General features: G+C 46.0%; 1 protein-coding gene across 3 annotated transcripts in view; it reads left to right on the forward strand.

Moving 5' to 3' along the window:
* Positions 1 to 15505, forward strand: part of Klhl29 (kelch like family member 29) — a 310831-nt gene that overhangs the window by 68206 nt on the left and 227120 nt on the right. The gene's annotated exons all lie outside the window — the stretch shown is intronic.

Here is a 15505-nt window from a genome sequence, read left to right on the forward strand (position 1 = left end):
TATGGATCCCTAGAAACCGTGTTAGATGTTTCGGATTTTTGTCTGTCAAGTGGGGAACCACTACAGAATTCCACATGAGAGAAACCAGATGTACATCTTAAGAAGAACATTTTTAAAATAATTGTTTATTTTATATTATGTGTGTGCATATTTTGCTTGCTAGTAATTCAAGGAGCCAAGTCTTGAGTTAAGAATACGTTTATAAAGAAACCCGATCTAGCCTGTGGTTTTCTGCTTCCCCTCTGGATATTGGCTTCAGGACCAGCTGTAAGCATCTGCAAGACCTCAGTATTGGTGAAATTATTAAGGCCACTCCACGTAGTTAAAAGGAGATTTATTTAATGGCGTAACTTACAAATTAAGGGATAGGTAGGTCGCGGGGTCTGGGGAAGGTGTATCACAGTCCAGTGGTGTTCTCTGGAGCTCTGCTTGGTCCACCTCCACTATGTAGGGTCCCGGCCCGAGAGCACGCCCCGCCGCCGATCCAGATCTTGGGTCCCCAGACGCCTCCCTTCGCCCCGCCTTGTAGGCGTGACAGTTGCCGAAGTCTCATTGGGGGTTGAAACTTCCAGATCAAAGCTGGAATGGCTACCCACTACACCTCAGTTTATAATTCTTAGGTACCAGAACTTCCTGTGGATGCGCCAAAGATTCTACACCTCCAGATTTCAGAGGAATGGCCTCCAGGCAACCACTTTAATTCCTCCTGGTTGGGAGTTCTCATTGTAGCGGTTAATTTTTGGTCACTTTACCTGCAGTGGCCCTTGCGCAGAGGAGCACTTCAGGGACGTGTTCTCATGGGGAATCATGCTCAGGGCTGCCTTGATCTGTGTGTGAACCGAGTGCCCTCCTGTGACCTCTGTCCTGAGTGCTTCATGTTCTGCCTTCTTCAGGAGGAGGACATCCTACCCCACCGTCCAGTGCATCCCTTCTCCCTCTCAGGGAGAAAGATGGTTTTGGGCAGTAAGTGAAATCTAAAGGGAGCCTCGACTCCCAAATCTATATCCAGCACAAGTCACACTTTCAAGCTGCCCTTCCTTGGCTATATTTGACAGTCTCTCTCTGCCCAGGACCAACTGGGAGAGACCAAGGCTTGCAGGTGGAAGGGACCGGTGGGGCCAAAAGGGATACAAGTTTTTACCTACGTCTCCCATTGCTCAGGGAAGCCAAGGATGAGGACTGTCCCACCTGGCAAATTGCATTGGTAAACCTCCCATTTGGGGGGAAAAAAAAACACTGAGAAATTTTCTTGTTTAATAAATGTATCTTAATTCTTTGCATAAGGAAGAGCGGGGTTTGGCTAGGGCCGGGTAAATGCTACGCGCTCTGTGATGGGGAAGGAATGACTAGGAGAATACAGGCATACCAGCACCCCAACAACAGCCCAGAATTCTCTCTATCTGGGAAATGCAGAAAAGCCATAGGCTGGGCACTCGATCACAGGGGAAGTCCGTGGGAGAAGCTAGCTCTGAGTGCCAATGATTTCTTCCGCCATCTTCCCGTAATGATTTCATCATAAGGATACAAACATCTCTGGGTTTCAGTTTTCCCATATGCAAAACAAAGGGATTGTCAAACTAAAGAACTTTTGGTGTTTCTGGTGGCTTTGACCTGTCTATTAAATTCCAACTTGGCTAAGGTGTTTAGTTACCCACCTGCAGTGCTAAGAAAATTAATTTTATGCCCAGCTCTCCGGCTTACCCAAAGAAAAGGTCTCAAAAAAATATTTGGTAGCCCAAATATATGGATTATATATTTTTTGGAATGTAGATGGAATTTTAAATTTTTGTTTATTTGTACTATTTAATTAATTCCTTGTGTTACATATGTTTAAACCTGAGAACTATGTAAACTGTTAACTGATAAACACTGCCTTTACCACTTACACTTCACGAGTCATTAGTCACGCTTGCCCTTCACAACCTCACCTCCGGTGCGTGTGGCTCTGTGTACATTGAGCAGCTTCCGGATTCCTCTGGCAATCCCCCACAGCTTCCCTACTGTCGAAGGAAGAGGCAACATTTTTTGAATCTGAGAATTAGACCGACCTTGAAATTTTTACTCCAAACCACAGGTCCCAGTTCCCAGAAGTGTATGTTTTGTTTGGGGGGGGGGTGCCTTATCGATGAATATTTGCAATCTCTTGCAGCAAATAACCCCTGGTTGGGTTGGTGCTCTCCAATGATCTTTAAAAGTTTGTTTATGGGAGTGGAGAGATGGCTCAGCATGCCTGCCGCTCTTGCAGAGGCTTGGAGTTCAGTTTTGAGCACCCAGGTTGGGTGGCTACCCCCTCCTGTGACTCCAGCTCTGTCGGATCCAGCATCTTGTGGTCTCTGTTGGCACACACACATGTGCATACACGCATACAGACACACACACGTAAATAAAAATAAAATCTCAAAGTTTTTTAATACAAAGTAGATTACACACTTGCATGAAAATGATCTTGTGTAACCCACTACGATGTAATAAATAAATAAAAGTGTGTATAGCTAAACTAAAATGGTGAAGTCATAATTATAAGACTAATTACTATGGCTATGTCAAATAATTAATGGGTCCTTTTTACTTTTATACATTCCATTAATTGATATAATTAGCCATATTAAATAAAAGGCATCATACTTTTCTGAGGGATAATAAAGGATGGGAGAAAGATGACTATGTATATAGACATAGACAAAAACGTTAGTATGCAGAATTCTCACTTAAAGCACATTAGCTTGTTACATGGCACACTGATGCATTTCTTATTGGCCCCTTGGTCACTGATGCCTAAGAAATAGGTCTCCAAGGAAGCCCAAGGACAGAGACCAGGCCGGCTCGGCTGGGCCCCCTAAGAACTCGGGTCCATCTTTCCTCCATTCCAAATACTAGGAACTGTAAGCCTCTTGTGACCCCCTTTCTGTGGACCCACCACTGGGCTTTTGTGTCAGTTAATGAGCTTGGAGTCATTTGGAAATATGCACTGTGCTCCACAAAAGGAAATAGTAATATAATCAGAAATGATTATATTTCAGCACTTCAGCACTATTGCTACTATTAATGTCCATTATCACTATATTACCTGAAATGTGTTTAACAATCACAGTCACTAATCAGGGTGCCTGTCCTGGAAAATGTGCATTCTCTCCATCTGGATCACACTATGTATTGTGCCATTTACTGTTTTAAATGTTTTTTTTTTCCTCAGATAATTGGAGCCTGCTACCTCAGACTTTGAAAAGCGGTGTAGCTCAGGTAAAGCCCTGAGAGGTTCAAAGCCGGTGCTTCCGTCAGGGAAATAATGCAGTTTTCGTACAAAATGATTATAATATTCCATGATTACATGGGAGTGGGGGGGGTAGTCTGTTTTTGTTAGACTTTTGAAAGTAGCAAATTGAATCCCATCCAAGCAACCAGAGGTTATGAATCCCCAGCACAGGGCGTCTGTACTTGTTGGAAGGAGCCTCTGTCCCCAGAGTCATTGAACCCTTTGCTGACCATTGGGGGCAGACATGGAGTGCCAAGGAGTTCGTTCCCTGCCAGTAACCCTCAGCCAAGGACAAAAGGAAGATGAACAAAAGGTTCCAACTTCCTGGCCTCTCTGATGAGACAACAGGAAGATGCACTCTTCCATTGCTCTCCGAGGCTCCCTGCGGGACTAGCTCACTTGCCCACACTATAAGGTGCTCAGCAAGGGCAATTCCCATTGGCTCCCTTCCCTTTTCTAATTTTATATTCCTAATGGCCCTTCTGGAGCATCTAAGATAGCTCTCTGAATAAGGTGCTTATCTCACATCCTTTTCCCAGTTCTGCCTGACAAGAGATTGCACCTGACCTCCCCACTCTTCCCCTCTCTCTGGAGGCATCTAGAGTATTATGTTCTCTCTCTCTCTCTCACACACACACACACACACACACACACACACACACACACACACACACACACACACACACGCCTGTTTGTGGAGGACCTTGGCAATACCCAGAAGGCTTGGTGGTTTAAGTCATCATCTTGAGAAATGGAAATTCACAAAGTTTGAGTCTGGAAGGCGGCAGGCATAATTTATTTTTTCCCCACCTCTTTCCTTAAACATCACTACTCCATTCAAGTGAGGCGAGATGAATTCATCTAAGCCATATGTAAAATGCCCAAGATCAATGCCCTCGTTCTGAACATGTATCCATGTACTCTTAGATAATTTATGTATAATTTTAATAGATTTGTCAACAGCAGCCCTTCCTCATCTAAACAGGCTGGCTGCTTGCAGACAGACCACTTAATTTGCTCACTCAATGTTATTTTTCATACATGGTTGCTGCCCGGCCGACAGATACCAGATGATCCCATTATAAACACATTTGACATGACCTCTGCTGAGGGGATGGGCATCCTCAAGGTCTGCTACTGTGGCAAGCAGTGCGCCTCCCCCACCTCCATCCCACCCCCACCCCCACACATAATAGTCTGAGAATAGACACCGAGGCCCTCGTCACTACCAGTGCATCCATGCTGATGAGAACCCAAGTCTGCTCGCCTGCTAGCAATTCCTACTTCCTGCCTGTCTCTGTGTGAGGGTGTTTAGCTCATCCTCCAGGCAGGCTAGGGGTGTGGGGTGGAGCACTCTGCACTGGTAATAGATGGAACACAGTGAGAAGTACCCTGGTTTCCTCATATCTTGGTGGACAGGTCTGAGGTGCTCCCCACAGCCCTTTAGAGGGTCACCTGCCAGACTAAGTCCAGCTTGCCCACAGGGGTAACCGGCTTACTAACATACTCACTGTTACTTTCTCCTGTCCTTTCTCAGATCCCCGTTCTCTTAGGATGCTTCCTGAATTTAATTTTCAAAGAGACTATTTCTATCTAAATCCTTGTTTGGGGACATATGTCCCTCTGAGTAACTGCCTATTGGTCTTCTGGGCTCTCTGATTCCCCCATTGCCCAGATTAGATCAACATAATGCCTTCCTGGTCCTTCTAGCCCAATGCTCTCCCAGCACCAACCACAGTCAATCTGACCAGCAAATTGAATGGAGGCAGGGTCATTAAATAGGACAGAGGCCAACTGGACCAGCTTCCAGCTGACATGAGTGTTTGACTCAGGTGAGGGTTCTCTGTCCAGGTCATCAATTCAGAATGAAGATCTGAAATGGAAGGTAGGTAATGTCAAGAGTACTCTAGAGGGAGAGATGTTCCCCTCCTTCCAAAGACTAATGGGAGTGCTGACTAATCACTTGAGCCATTTCTGTCCATTGTGGTGACTGCCAGGAGTGACCAGTGTTCCAGAGGGAAGATGTTCTCTGGATGTGGTCATCTTCGACAGGCCGCCTTGTGACAGAGCCACATCAACTTCTAAATTTTCTCAATGGAGTACGATGTGTGTAATGTGTGATAAAATATAAATAGGCCTTTCAGAAGCATCTATGTGCCTCATTTTATCAACCTTTAGATGCGTTAAAGCCAAGTTCGGTTTTTATATGAATTCTAGATGATATGTAGTATTTTTATTTGCTACCTCATTGCTAAATGTTTCATATAAAACTGAAGAGGAAAAAAATACACAGTCCCACATATAAAAGAAGAAGCAGATGGCTAAATGTGACCGTGGGAAGAGGCAGAGAATAGAGAGCCCCTCCTTGCTGGGGAGGGGCCGAGGTGGAGTAGAGGAAAACTCACTCATTAGCCATTTGCTTTCCACTGTATTGGGAGTAGACTATTAGTATTCATAAGAATCTACAGGTGTCTTTGTTATTTTGTTATCCTTTAAATGTACATATAAATGAGTATGTATTATTTATAGATGTCTTTGAATTTAGAAACATCAAGCTTGGAAAGTAATGCGGCAAGGAATATTTGATTTAATGCTCACTGGAGAGTGGAGAAGGGGCTTTCTGCAGGAAGGCTGTGATGTTATCTCACCTTTTCTGGGGACTTTCTTACTAGTTCTTGGGTGGTAGTCCGAGTGTGGAAAACTTCTCAGGTAAAAGAAAACACAGGAGTCAGCGCGCAGGAGACCTGGGTTCTCATCTCAGCTTTTTTTCCTGGCTAGCTGTGTGACCTTGAGTCTGGCCTGCACACTTTTCTTGCAGTTGTTTTTCTTGCCTGCCTGCATCAGGATGCCATCCAGGGCAGTCTATGGTCTTGAGACTGGATGCATTCCATACAGGCTGTCCTGGGCTTGGCCTCACTCCATAGATAATTGCTTTTGTTTGCACAAGAGCAGTGAGGTTGGTTAGCCGTAGTGGGGTGTGTGTGTGTGTGTGTGTGTGTGTGTGTGTGTGTGTGTGTGTGTGTGTGTGTGTATATGTATGTATGTATGTGTGTATGTATGTATACACACATACATGTGCACATATGTGGTACCAAGATAAAACCCAGGGCATTGTGCATGCTAAGCAAGCACTCAACCACTGAGGCTACACCCTCAGCCCCACAGTTTTCCGAGGAACCATGAAACCCTGCTACATCCAAGCCACTTACCTGCACATGTCGGTAGAGATCAGGAAAACCGAGTCAGCTTTTCATTCTATTTTCATTTCCTCGGCAGTTTCTACATTGGCCAAGAAAAACAGCATACTTACAGAAATTCCTGGTAATAACTGCTTTCTGATTGGGTATGGAGAAACATGCCTGTCTGTGGTTTATTTTTTGAATGGATAATTCATCGTATCTGGATAAAAAATCTCATAATCTCCATAGACTTTCTTTCACAATTTTGTTTCCTTTGAGAATATAGGAACAGCCTCAGATCCATTCAAGTAAAATCGCTCTTTAATGGCTGAGAAAGCAATGCCTCCCAGACCCATTTGAGGCTTAAAAAGGGGGTTCTCAGCTGCTGGCTTTAAAGGCTTAGACTCTGGGCCTGGCTTTTGATTTACCAGTTGCTGGGGATGGGGTGGGGCCAGAGGCCCAAACTGAATATTAATTAACTCTCAGAATAACCTTGATATTTAGTGCTATCATCCCTGTTAGATAGACGAGACAGCGGTGAGTGGGAAAGGGAGGTTGGGTGTGTGGAGTCACCCTGCTGCTCAATAGCAGAGCTGAAACTTAGACCCATGTGTCTTGGGTCAATGGTTCTCAACCTTCCTAACTCTGTGACCCTTTAATACAGTCCTTCATGTGGTGGTGACCTCCACAACATTATTTTCATTGCTACTCCATAACTGTAATATTGCTACTGCTATGAGTTGTAACATAAATATCTGTGTTTTCCAATGGTCTTCTGATGATCTCGATCCACAGGTTAAGAACAGCTGTTTTAGGTGGTAAGTGTTCCACACTCTTGCTCATAGCACAAACTAAGCTAACGCCACGCACCAGTGTGTCTAAGACATGAAACTCCAATTAGGCCATGCAGCCTGTGAGCCAGCTCCAGACCCTAGTAAACTTAGAGAAGGATTCAGACCTCTCTGTGTGTCTTTGAAGAGGCAGAAATATACAGAGCCTGAAGCCCACATGCAATACCTTGTGAGGCTACTTTCTGCTAATACTCCTTCTTAAAACTGTTAAGAAGTCAAGGCCCAGAGAGGCAGGGGATGCTGAGGGGGCCCTGAACAGTACCGGGTACAGCAAAACCAGGGTGACCCATTCCAGACCCTGGGAGTGGGCTAGAAGATCACCTAGCCCTACTGTTTCCGATACTGTCTCCAGCCCCCTGACATACACAGATATACTTGTGCTCAATCTGGCACACTGGCTGCTTGAGTGCATGGGGTGCAGACTACAGGCACCCGTAAATAACCAGGCAAGTGTCCCCATGAAGAGGCAGGTCTTACATGAGAGGAAACCATTGCTCTCCTCAGGCCCAGACCTAAAGCATGCTATTTGGCTAGGTGTGAGTTCCTCTGGGGCTGATGCTGAGTCCTGGCTGGTGCTAAGGTACATCTAATGCTGGGGCATGGCTGTCCTTCAAAGCTAAGCTGAGCCTAGCCAGAGCCCAGGGCCCCTGGAGAAATAGGCCAGGGGCCAGCTTGTCTGTCTGTGGGTTGCTTTCCTCCCGTAGCTTCCCCCTTGCCTCCTGGCCTGTTGTTTGGTTTCATTCCCCAAGACTCTCAGCAAGTCTTGATTAAATGTTACAGCCTGGCCCCAGGAGCTGTCAGGGGGAACCCAGGGGAGAAACTTGTCCACACTTGAGTCTAAGCTTTAAAGAGACAGCATCCCCAGGAGCTGCGTGGAAGAGGAGTGGGCATGATCACCCCACATGTATACCTACCTAGATGGGACTGGACAGGGGGGTGCCGTGTCTCTCTCTACACAAGAAAAGGGAGCCCACCCCCACCCGGGTCGGCTTGGTAGAGCAGCAGCTGGCCTGCCTGTCCGTGAATTAGGGATGTTGGCGCTGTCCCGCCTCTCAGGGCACTTGAGGCGGTCTAATGAGGCAGAGGAGATGCAGAAACGCTCCAACCGGCCCACAGTGCCAGGCAAATGTGAGGCGTCATCATGAAAAGCTTAAATTTATGGGTCTGAAGGAGAAGCAACATCTGGGAAGGAATTATTGCAATTTAAAGGGAGGATGTGGGTCTGTTTATAAGTGCAGAATCTGGAAGCGATGTCTGGTTTTTTTTTTTTTTTTTTTTTTTTTTTACAAACTAATTCATATTCCAGTCAGAAAACTATGGTGTGACTATCTTCCAGATGTTCAAAAGAAAATTGTCGAAGATGAGTTACATCTTGGAGGCATTTTCTGTCTTTCAATAGGCTTCACTGAGCATCCACTGTGTACCAGGTGTGCCCCTCTCCACTAACATCTTCGATGCCACCATGGGCAAGTCAGGATGTAGTAAGTCCCACGAGCCCTTTCAGTGTCCCCTCAGTGCGGAGCCTTTAGGAAGTGCAAAGGTCCTCCCAGATCTTCCCCAGTGATAGAAACATCTGTATAAGCATGTGGTGGGGACCAAGGATGTGTGCTGTCATTGAGTGGTGTGACTGGATTGTATGCAAGATCATTAAAGGGTTTGCTGTTTAACAGGGGAAAAAATGGTTTGGGTGAGTATGATCTGTAAACTTGATTTCCTCAAATGCTTCTGTCTAGATTCCTGGCAGTCTTGTGGTAGCATAATGGGATCCATTCAAGTCAAGAGCACCCCATTTTCCTTCTCTCTACATTTTCTTTGACCCCAAGACAATGAGGGTCGAGGGCAGGCTTCATGGGTGACCCACGCAATGCTACTGTGACACTCTCCAGTGTTCTCTGGCAAAGCATCTGTATTCCAGAGAATGCTGGGGCCATTTCTAGAGGAGGAGCAGATAGGAGATGGGTCAGGGGAGAGGCTAGTGAATGTTGAGTCGCAGGGAAGAACTGGGGAGTCTGAGATCGGAACACTAGGAGGAGACTCTTTGCCTGGGCTCTTCAGGGTTCCAGGACCAGAGTGATGCTTCTTGCGTGGGGAGCTCTGTGATGAGCTCCAGGGTGTAGCACAACCCCTGTAGCAGCAGCAAGGCCACCCGAGGAGCCTGTTGCCATGGGACTGGTGTGACTTAGCCCCACGCTGACATCACAGAATGCCGAAGTCAGGGTAGCTTCACCACTGAAAATGACTCCATGGTTCTACAAGCTGGAAAGTCCCAGGGAAGTCCTCATAGTCCTTCTAATGTGGTGCTCTCCTGGCCTCAAGCTGAAACCCTCCTCCTGTGTCCTCATGGGGAGGGTACCAGTTCAAACATTCTGTTAGCCTGGGGGCTCTACCCCTTATGTCCACAGTTATAACTGCTGCAGTAAAGTCCCTACCTTCAAATATAGTCATGTGGGGCATTAAGGTTTCAACATAGGAAGGTTTGGGAGCACACAAATCAGTCTGAATAGTGAGATGAGAGAGGAAATGGCCTAACTCAAGTGTCAGTCGTATAAGCCGGTGATAGCTAATGTGTCTGCTTAGCATTCTGAACAGTGAGTGCTCTGTGTGTCACAGAGGAGACAGGGAGAGAGGAATCAGGGTTTTCATGACAGGTAGGTGGCCAAAGTCATGCCCTGAAATAAGGATCTAGGAATAATGTTTTGTGGGTTTTTTTTTTTTAATACAAAACAGGCAGTTCATACTCATCATCGTTCTCATCTTGATGGGAGAAAGAAGGGCAGAGAGTTGACCCAAGGAGGGGTAAAAATTAGTCCCTGGAGTTGGGGGAGGTGAAAAAAATCTTATACATCAATGGCTTGTGACTCCAAAGCTCTCTGACAAAAAAAAAAAAAAAAAAATCTTACTCTTCAGAACTTAATTCCTCTTATTAGGAAGAATTTAAATGTCACTTAACTCAACTTTTGTCTTGTGGGGCGGAGAATGATAATGAAGAGACCGAGTGGGGGGATGCTGGGTTAATCATCTTCCTGACTGCGAGGAACTAGAGATTTGCTCCCTGTTGACAAGCACGTGGCAGGTGGAGGAGGGGAACTTTGAAGCAGGGCAAGGTCCCCTGACCCTCCAGGCTGTTCGGGGCCGTGGAGTTGGGATGTCGATTTGCCAGGGACAGACAGACGGAAGTGAGAGTATGCCTTCAATCTCCTCTTCTTCAGTTCAGGGTGGTCGTCATTCAGCAAGCACGGGACAGCTCTCATATCCTTATTGACAGGTCCCTGGTCACCCAGAACAAAGGTGTATAAACATCTAGAGCTCCATTCCAGGCTCCCTCCTTGACTTTTCTGTGTGACTTGGAGGACTCTGATTTGCCATGAGCCTCCGTTTCCTCATTTGTAAAACGGGAGCTAATAAAAATAATTGGTCCGTCAACTCGTTAGAAAAGGTAAAGGAGAAACCATGCATGGCTTTTGCAAACCTCAAGCTTTGTGGAAATTTTGTTACTCCTCCAAGCAGGTGGTGTGGCCTCACCAGACACAAACTTGCTTTGAGGAATGTATGTCCACAATCAAGCTTGCCAGGCAGGGCCTCACCCACAGCTGAAAACGAGTAATGGATCTCATCAGTGGCCAACTCTGCACCCTAATGGAAATGGGAAATCTCTGCGTGGTGCTGGGTGAAATCTTAGAACGTGCTCTGTCTTTGCCTCCTCACTCTCCATTTTAAAAGCAGAGCCTTCCGGACCCGTTGGCCCGGTGAACTGTTGCGAACCTAATGGATAAACCGGGTGCTTATTTCCGTATTGGCAAGATGCCTGCAGGCTTTGGTGAGCCCATGGTTGATATCATTAATGGATGGCCTGTTTTTCTGTCGTCTTGAAAGAAAGCAAGTATGAATGAGTGATCCCTGTGTGGGATGTGTTTGGAGTGGATGTCTGAGCCTGATGCAAGGCTGCTGCAGAACCCTGCGTCCAGGCTGATAGGAGGGGGGATTGTGGCTAGTTTTCTCCTCTCAGCTTATGGCCTCCAGCTCCTTTTCTTTGCTTTCCAAGAAAGACTGGATCTCGGTTGCCTAGCCAGCCGAGGGGTGCTGGACTGCTGAGTACTAGAACTGTAATTGGGGTGTATGGTCAAGAGTCAGGCATAGTTAGCTGGTTTCTGATCCTGTATCAAATGGGAGAGTGCCTAATTGATTTCTCTTCTCGGCAGGCAGTTTCTCTTCAAAAAACTGGTGTCTTTTATAGAGCGGTAAGGACTCCTAGGGCCCTTGTTTATAACTCTCTTGGCTATCAGTTTGGCTCATGTCAGGAATCATCTGTACCTACAGATTTTGAGTTGAAATGGTTCTCTGAGTTAGGTTTTTGAAATCTCTCAGCATTTAACCCAAACAGCCCCGTTCTGGGTTCTTGTTTTCATAATGGTCTTTGTCTTGTCAAAGTCAATCTCATCTGCTAAGTGCCCTGGGAAGGTAAAGATGATAGATCCCACTTACAAGCAGTAATGTTACCTGGCATGATTTTAAAAATAAAGTATCCTATGTCCTTTTGCTTTTTAATGTCATTGTCCTTGAGATGATAAGTTGCCCTCTGGTAAGTCAATTAATGGAAGAGAAAGGATCAGTTTGACTTGAAGTAACCAAGATCAAGCCCCCAAGTAAGGTGTTGTTACCATCTCACCAGATGTCCAAAAGTCAATCCTGGCTCCCTGTGACTTCTTATGTTCCATCCTGAGATGTTTTCCCAGGCCACGATCTTCAGAAACTGCAAGTTTTACAATGTTACCTTGGGATCAAAATTATTACTAGAGCCAGAGATGGTGGTGCACGATCTTAAACCCAGCACTCAGGAAGCAGAGACAGGAGGATCTCTCTGAGTCTGAGGCCAACCAGATCTACATAGCGAGCTCCAGGGCAAGCTATGTATAGAAAGACCCTGTTTCAAAATAACAACATCAAAAATATTCCTAGAAAAAGGGTTATTCATATTCTATTGAATTTTTTAAATTAAAATATGACACATCATTTTCCTCCTTCCTTTTTCTCTCTTCACTCCCTCTCAAAATCAAGGACTCTTCCTTTAAATACACACACACACACACACACACACACACACACACACACACACACGCATGCACGCACGCACGCATGCACGCACGCACGCACGAGCACACATACATGCACACAAAATGCCTAAATATATAAATGCAACCTACTCTGTCCACTTAGTGTGACTCACATATATGGGATTTCAGGGCTGACCACTTGGTATTGGATAATTAATTAGAGGGCTCATCCCTGGAAAAGACTCTTTCTTCTGCTCTCAGCATTCCTGAGCTGCCTGTAGTTCCTTGTCTGTGGGTGGCATCCTGTGAGATTTCCCCCCTCTCAAGGTAGCATGTCTGTTGGCATTCTCATCATTCAGCCATATGGCTATCATTGAGCAGCCATATTGTTGAGGTGTCGTGAATGAAGCTTCCCTGTTACTTCTAGGAGAGGCAATCTTACAGCAGACTTCCTGGTCCTCATAATGGCCCTGGCTCCTCTTCTGTAAAGTCGCCCAAACCTTAGGTTGAGGCACTGTGGTATGTCCGTTGGGGCTGGGCACCCTGTGCTTGTTCTCTGCCTGTTAACCAATTGTGGTTTCCCATCCTGTCTCCACCTGTTGCAATGAGAAGTACTTATCTGTGGGTCGAAGGATAAATATTTAGAATGCAGTTAGGAATCATGCCCATTGAGTGAGGTGGCAGTAGTAGGTTCTCCTCCAAGCTCCATGACCTGACTAGCCCAGGTTGGTTGGCTGGATATCTACTATCAGGCATGATTTCCCTCTCGTTAAGCACTGTTGGTTAGCGCCAAGATATGAACACCACTATCACACCCTTGGGGCTATTGTGCCACGGTGGCTGTAATTGTGGTTCCTAGGCATTGTGGTTCATTCTGATCATTGAAACTCGGTTTCTAATAATTTAAAATCACTTTCTATGCCAAGTAGCTCATTAAGGCGGAATGCGGATGGGTGGAGTGGGTGTCATTTGTAGACCATCTAAGAAGAAAAGATGGCTTGAGTTGTGATCTATTGTGCCCTGATGTGGCGTGGGGCACCGTGGGCCCAAGATTCAAGTATTAAGATAATAGTATTTTAATATCCATCTGTTCTTGGCCCCAGATCTGACTGTAAGAAATGGAGGTTGGTTAGGTGGGGCAAAAGGCAGCGAGAAAGGAAAGGTAAGACTACATAAATAAAACCACTAAGACATAGACTAAAGCTCGTTGTGAGCGAAGAACAGCTAAAGACCCCTTAAAGGGGGAGCACCTGGTGGGAATGGGCCAGAGCGTCATGACTTGGGAGCTCCTTGCTGGGGACACAGAATGACTGGCGGCACACTTGAGATGTGTGGTACTGAAGAGGGCACAGTGCTGATGAGGTTGGGCTCACAAACCATGTCCTCTAGTCTGAGAAATGAGAAGTGGGTTCTTAGGAACTCAGTAACTTACCGGGCATCACAAAACCAGGTGGTTATATAAAAATTCCTCTTGTAAAGTCGTGTGTTTAATCTTTTCCAAAAGTAACAAATAGGTTCAAATGTATCCTTTGAAAAGAGTCGGACAAAAGAACAAATCACAAATGCCTAAGTGCAGTATAAAGATACCACGATAGTATGCTATCCCGGCGCTAATAATGAGCATAGAGGTAATCACTGCCTTGAAATTGCAGGGGACAAGGGGAGGCAGCTATTACTGGAACCTAAATGGGGGAGTGCCCTCTCCTTCCTCGAGGGCTATCACCTTCAGCTGAGAAACACAAGACGATGCAGCAGGGCCCAGCCCATACCCAGGCTCCTACTGATGCCCACGTAGGTTGAACCTAACCAGAAGTCAGAGGGTGTCAGAACCATAGTGATGCCCCAGATAGATCAGGTGTGCCTCAAAGGACACAGAGCAGGCAGTAGGGTAAGAAGCTGACCCGGATGAATGGAATATTTCCAGCACACTAGCTAATGGGTCATTTTCCTATCAGAAGAACCTGGCTTTGCGTGTGGCTTTATTCCCTTCAGAACTCTCACAGTGACCTCCTCTAGAAGTGGTGTCTGGCACGAAAGAGTAGGAACGCAAGGCCATTGTTGTAGGTCATAGACTGTTCTGTATTCCCTTCCCACTACTGTCCCTTGAACCTCCCGTCTGCCTATGCTGTATTCAGTTGGGTCCAACCTGGGTCATGGCGTCCTCTGGCCAGAGAGACTTGAACCATGTAGGTGGAGGAGAAGAAGAGCAGATAATCTGACTTGCATTTCTGAAAAAATCTTTCTCAGCTGCCTGGTAGCAAGGATCCTCATGCTTTTGATTGACAGCCTTTACAGTGGCCTACAAGTCCCTCCACACTCTGAGCACCCACCACTGGAGCTCCGTCTTCTGCTGGCATGTCCCAGGTCCAGTCACAGAGACTTTGTCAGTGATCTTAAAATGGTGTCCCAGTCCCCGAGGCACTTTGCGCTGCCCCTTCCCTCTGCCCTAGACTCCTGTGTCACCCATTCCCTATTCCCTTCCAGTATGTACACAAATGTCACCCCGATGATGCTGACCTCACGCACTCTGTTGAAATTGTACAGCAGTCCCCAGATAGCATCCTCTCCTCCAGCCCCTCACCCTCTTCTAATACAGTTTTCACCTATCAGGTTCATTGTTTCTTGTCTGTTTTTACCTACTAGACTATGGACTCCATGAGGGGAGTGATATTTTTGTTTTGTTCATTCATACATTTCCATTGCCTAGAAAATGGCTTTATTAGGCTTCAGGTACTCAATAGTTAATGAATGAACGAGAAATGAGTGAATGGATGGATGGATGGATGGATGGATGACTGAATGAATGGATGAGGTTCTTGAGAACCTAAAATCAGTGTGACCACTGTCTTCTAGACCTCTCTCTTCACCAACACCTATCTGCTCAGGATCTTTCCCAGAAATTCATTGATCTTCCGATCGCCATTGCTGCCAATACCTTGTGGCTGAAGTGATCGATGTCTCTGCATGCGTCACACTGGCTTGGTGGAGGAAATGTATTCACGACTTTGGCTCTGTGTCAAAATTAAATGGTGACCTTGGCTCATTTTGCCTCCCCACAGAGGTTATTTCTTAATCGTAAAGGGAACGCTCTGTCCTTGGGAAAAGTAATATTTCTGCCACCTTCGGCTTTCAAATGGCTATTTGATATGGCTCACGGGTGTCCCTGTCAGA

The sequence above is a fragment of the Peromyscus californicus genome, unplaced genomic scaffold (genome assembly GCF_007827085.1).
Source record: "Peromyscus californicus insignis strain IS unplaced genomic scaffold, ASM782708v3 Scaffold_1__1_contigs__length_55948999, whole genome shotgun sequence".
Classification (NCBI taxonomy): Eukaryota; Metazoa; Chordata; class Mammalia; order Rodentia; family Cricetidae; genus Peromyscus; species Peromyscus californicus.